This window comes from Arachis ipaensis, chromosome B10 (assembly GCF_059453495.1).
Source record: "Arachis ipaensis isolate K30076 ecotype BB chromosome B10, ASM5945349v1, whole genome shotgun sequence".
Taxonomy (NCBI): Eukaryota; Viridiplantae; Streptophyta; class Magnoliopsida; order Fabales; family Fabaceae; genus Arachis; species Arachis ipaensis.
Window position 1 is genome coordinate 102,324,444 of NC_142435.1, and position 6,000 is coordinate 102,330,443.

The window sequence follows — 6,000 nt, forward strand, 5'->3', positions numbered from 1 at the left end:
ATGATTGAATGAAGGCAGTGGGAAAGCAGAGATTCAAAAAGAACAAAGCATCTCCATACGCTTATCTGAAATTCTCACCAATGAATTACATAAGTATCTCCATCCTATTCTATATTTTATTTATATTTTAATTATCAAAATCCCATAACCATTTGAATCCGCTTGACTGAGATTTACAAGGATGACCATAGCTTGCTTCAAGCCGACAATCTCCGTGGGATCGACCCTTACTCACGTAAGGTTTATTACTTGGACAACCCAGTGCACTTGCTGGTTAGTTGTGCGAATTTGTGAAGAAGAATTGAGATTATGATTGTGTGTACTAAGTTTTTGGAACCATTGAGATCACAATTTCGTGCACCAAGTTTTTGGCACCGTTGCCGGGGATTGTTCGAGTTTGGACAACTGACGGTTCATCTTGTTGCTCAGATTAGGTAATTTTATTCTAATTTTAAGCTTTTTGTTTTTATTATTTTTGTTTTCGAAAAATTTTCAAAAAAATAAATTATTCTATGAGTTCAGAATTTTTAAGAGTGAATTCTAGAGTTTCATCATGATATGTTGAAGCCTGGCTGGTTGTTAATCCATGTCTAATTTTTGGACTGAGGCTTCCACTTATCATGGCAAGAGCCCTTGGACTCTCATCTAATCAGCTGTTGTATGTCTGATTTGTATGCTGAAGCTTGGCTGGCCATTGGCCATGTCTAGTGTTTTGGACCGAAGCTTTCACTGAAAGCTTGGCTGGCTAGTAAGCCATGTCTAATTCCTGGACCGGAGTTTTAGACGAACATTGCATGATTCCTGGAATTCTTATTAGAAATTTTGAATTTCTTTATTTTTTTTCCTAATTAATTTTCGAAAATCCAAAAAAAAAATTTAATAAAATCATAAAACCAAAAAAAAAAATAATAATTTTGTGTTTTTTGTTTGAGTCTAGTGTCAAATTGTAAGTTAGTGTCAATTGCATCCTTTTAACTTTTCTTTAAATTTTCGAAGAACACCTGCATGGAACTATTCTTCACGATCTTCAAGTTGTTCTTGATGATCTTCTTTGTTTGATCTTTGCAATTTTATGTTGTGTCTTTCCTTGTTTTTCATATGCATTTTCAATTTATTAGTGTCTCAACGTTAAAAATTTCTAAGTTTGGTGTCTTGCATGTCTTTCTTTTCTTAAAAATTTTTTTAAAAATAAATTCTTGGTGTTCATCTTGACATTCAAAGTGTTCTTGCATGCATTTCTTATTTCGATCTTAAATTTTCATGTTTTGCATCATTTTTATGTTTTTCTCTCTCCTTATTAAAAAATTCAAAAATTAAAAAATATCTTTCCCTTTTTTTTCACTCATAAATTTCAAAAATTTGAGTTGACTTAGTAAAAAATTTTAAAAATTTAGTTGTTTCTTATGAGTCAAGTCAAATTTTCAATTTAAAAATCTTATCTTTTCAAAACCTTTTCAAAAATCAAATCTTTCTCATCTTTTTTATTAATATTTTCGAAAACTTTTTAAAAAATGATTTTCAAAATCTTTTCTTAATTTCATTTCATAATTTCAAATTCATTACTAACAATTAATGTGATTGATTCAATAATTTTAAAGTTTGTTACTTGCCTATTAAGAAAGGTTCAATATTTAAATTTTAGAATAATATATTTTAGTTTCTTGTTAGTCAAGTAATCAACTTTAATTTTTCAAAAATCAAATATTTTTAATTTCCTTTCAAATCTTTTTTTCAAAATAAATTTCAAATCACATCTTTTTCAAAATCAACTTCAAAATCTTTTCTAACTTCTTATCTTTTCAAAATTGATTTTCAAATCTTTTTCAATTAATCTCATCTTTTTGTTTGATTCTTATCTTTTTCAAAACTACCTAACTAATTTTCTCTCTCTAATTTTCAAAAACTCCTCACCCTTTTTTTTAATTCTTTTTAATTAACTAATTGTTTCAAATTTTAATTTTAATTTTATTTCTCTTTTTAATTTTCGAATTCTAACTAATATTTGAAATAAAAACAAAAACATTTTCCTTTTATTTTAAATTCAATTCGAATTCTCTCCCCCTCTCACATCTCGTTCTATTTCTTTATCTACTAACACTTATCTCCCACCCAAAATTCGAACCCCATCTTCTTCTCTGTGTTCGAATTTTTCTCTTCTCCTTCTTCTATTCTTCTCTTCTTATACTCACATAAAGAATCTCTATAATGTGACATAGAGGATTCCATATTTTCTTTTCTGTTCTCTTCTTTTTTATATGAGCAGGAACAAGGATAAGAATATTGTTGTTGAAGCTGATCCTGAACCTGAAAGGACTCTGAAGAGGAAGCTAAGGGAAGCTAAAGCACAGCTCTCTAGAGAGAACCTGACAGAAATTTTCGAAAAAGAGGGAGACATGGCCGAACCTAATAACAATGGTGGAGATGCAATGAAGATGCTTGGTGACTTTATTGCACCCTCTTCTAACTTCTATGGAAGAAGCATCTCACTTCCTGCAATTGAAGCAAACAATTTTGAGCTTAAGCCTCAATTGGTTTCTCTAATGCAGCAGAATTGTAAGTTTCATGGACTTCCAATGGAAGATCCTCATCAGTTTTTAGCTGAATTCTTGCAAATCTGTGACACTGTCAAGACCAATGGAGTTGATCCCGAGGTTTATAGGCTTATGCTTTTCCCTTTTGCTGTAAGAGACAGAGCTAGAACATGGTTGGATTCACAACCTAAGGATAGCCTGAACTCTTGGGATAAGCTGGTCAATGCTTTTCTGGCCAAATTCTTTCGACCTCAAAAGATGAGCAAGCTTAGAGTGGAAATCCAAACCTTCAGACAGAAGGAAGGAGAATCCTTCTATGAAGCTTGGAAAAGATATAAGAAACTGATCAAAAGGTGTCCTACTGACATGCTTCCAGAATGGAGCATCATATGTATATTCTATGATGGTCTGTCTGAGTTGTCAAAAATGTCATTGGACCATTCTGCAGGAGAATCTCTTCATCTGAAAATCCCTGCAGAAGCTCAGGAACTCATTGAAATGGTTGCAAATAACCAGTTTATGTACACCTCTGAGAGGAATCCTGTGAACAATGGGACACCTCAGAAGAAGGGAGTTCTTGAAATTGATACTCTGAATGCCATATTGGCTCAGAACAAAATATTGACTCAGCAAGTCAATATGATTTCTCAGATTCTGAATGGATTGTAAGCTGCATCCAACAGTACTAAAGAAGCATCTTCTGAAGAAGAAGCTTATGATCCTGAGAATCCTGCAATGGCAGAGGTGAATTACATGGGAGAACCCTATGGAAACACCTATAATCCTTCATAGAGAAATCATCCAAATTTTTCATGGAAGGACCAACAGAAGCCTCAACAAGGCTTCAATAATAATGGTGGAAGAAATAGGTTTAGCAATAGCAAGCCTTTTCCATCATCTTCTCAGCAATAGACAGAGAATTCTAAATAGAACCATTCTGGCCTGGCAACCATGGTCTCTGATCTATCCAAGACCATACTAAGTTTCATGAATGAAACAAGGTCCTCCATTAGAAATTTGGAGGCACAGGTGGGTCAGCTGAGTAAGAAGATTACTGAAACTCCTCCCAATACTCTCCTAAGCAATACAGAAGAAAACCCCAAGAGAGAGTGCAAGGCCATAACCATGACCAATATGGCCGAACCTGGAGAGAGTGAGGAGGACGTGAGTCCCAGTGAGAAAAGCCTCATGGGACGTCCTCTGGACAGAAAGGAGTTTCCCTTTGAGGAACCAAAGGAATCTGAGGCTCATACAGAGAGACCATAGAGATTCCATTGAACTTTCTTCTGCCATTCATGAGCTCTGATGAATACTCTTCCTCTGAAGAGGATGAAGACATCACTGAAGAGCAAGTTGCTAAGTATCTATGAGAAATCATGAAGCTGAATGCCAAGTTGTTTGGTAATGAGACTTGGGAAGATGAACCCCCCTTGTTCACCAATGAACTGAGTGTATTAATGAGGCAGACATTACCTCAGAAGAAACCGGATCCCAGAAAATTCTTCATACCTTGTACCATAGGCACCATGACCTTTGAGAAGGCTCTGTGTGACCTGGGGTCAGGGATAAACCTCATGCCACTCTCTGTAATGGAGAAACTGGGAATCTTTGAGGTACAAGCTGCAAGAATCTCACTAGAGATGGCAGACAAATCAATGAAGCAGGCTTATGGACTAGTAGAGGACGTGCTAGTAAAGGTTGAGGCCTTTACATCCCTGCTAATTTCATAATCCTAGACACTGGGAAGGATGAAGATGAATCCATCATCCTTGGCAGACTGGTAAACCCATATTTTATGATATATTTTGTGCTTAATTTGAGTGATTTATTCGATCCTACACCCACTTATTCATATTAATTGCATGGTTTTACTTTCCCTTCCTTATTATGTGATGTATGTGAAAAACATGTTTCCTATGCTTTAAAATTAATTATTTTAATTACCTTTATTTACATTCGATACCGTGATTAGTGTGTTGAGTAGTTTCAGATCTTCTAAGGCAGGAATGACTTAAAGGATGAAAAAGGAAACATACAAAGATGGAAGGAAAGCACAAAACGGAGTTTCTAAAGAAACTGGCATCCACGTGATCGCATGGGCGACGCGGACGCATGCCAAGTGCGAATCAAGAGCGACGCGGCCGCATGACTGACGCGACCGCGCACCTTAAGCAAAACACATATGACACGGCCGCATGACTGACACGACCGCGTGACAAGAAATGCTCCGAATGACGCGACCGCGTGACCCACGCGGACGCGTGACAGAGGCCACGCACCAGAAATTGCAGAAAATGCTCCCAGCGATTTCTGAAGCCCTTTTTGGCCCAAATTCAAGTCCAGAAGGCATAGATTAGAGATTATAAAGTGTGGGAATGCATCCATTCAAGGAGAGCTCGCCAATTTAGTTAGTTCTCATGATTTAGATTTAGTTTTGAGAGAGGTTCTCTCCTCTCTCTCTTAGGATTTAGGATTTCTCTTAGTTTTAGGAGTGACTCTCGATCCCAGGTTTAATGTTCCTTTACTTTAAGCTTCCCTTTCACTTTTGTTCATCCCATTACTTTAGTCGATTATTTACTTTTGCCAATTAAATTATGAATTCTTCTATGTTCCAGATTATTTGAATTAATGTTATTTGAGGTATTTCAATTTATTATTGCTTTCTTTTATTTATGTCACCATTGCTTTCAATCTGAAGACATTTTTATTCCAGCAAATTTACCTTTTTCCCTTTTGGTCTTGGTTAAGAAATCAGTAACTCAGGAGTTATCTTAGCTCAACATAATTGATAACTGTTATCTTTGCTAATTGAATTGACTCTCAATAATTGCAATCTTTTCTTAGGAATTAAATAGGATTCGAAGGTCAAACTAATAAATCCCTTGACTTTCCTTTGCTTTAACAAAGGTTAACTAAGTGGAATTAAGATTTAATCTTCCTTATTGTTGAGAAGGGTAACTAATTTGGACTTTCAATTTCTCATACCTTGCCAAAAGTTTATTTTACAGTTATTTATTTATTTTTAATTTCCATTTAAATTATTTGCCATATTTGTTCCTCATTCTTGAGACCCCTAATTTACAATCTCCATAACCAATAATAAGAACATACTTCCCTGCAGTTCCTTGAGAAGACGACCCGAGGTTTGAATACTTCGGTTATCAATTTTTAAGGGGTTTGTTACTTGTGACAACCAAAACGTTTGCAAGAAAGGTTGATTGCTTGGTTTAGTAACTATACTTGCAACGAGTATTTACTATAACTTCTAAACCATCAATCTTCAGTTCTTCACAATGGCGCCGTTGCCGGGGAACTGCTAACGTGTGCCTTATTATTGGTTATTGTAAATATTTTTCTTTTACTTGTTTATTTATTTCTGTTTTTCCTTTTTAATTTTATTTGTTACTATGAACTCTCACCCCTCTCGCTTTGAGTTTGGTTATAACTTTGTTGAAGGAAATAGAAGTTA

The 6,000-nt window shown here is 35.1% G+C and overlaps 1 non-coding gene across 1 annotated transcript; it reads right to left on the reverse strand.

Moving 5' to 3' along the window:
- Positions 1–2,795: 2,795 nt before the first annotated feature.
- On the reverse strand, positions 2,796–2,903 carry LOC148581115 (small nucleolar RNA R71). The gene has a single exon (XR_015897952.1). It is a non-coding gene; the product is annotated as a small nucleolar RNA R71 (small nucleolar RNA).
- Positions 2,904–6,000: the final 3,097 nt, after the last annotated feature.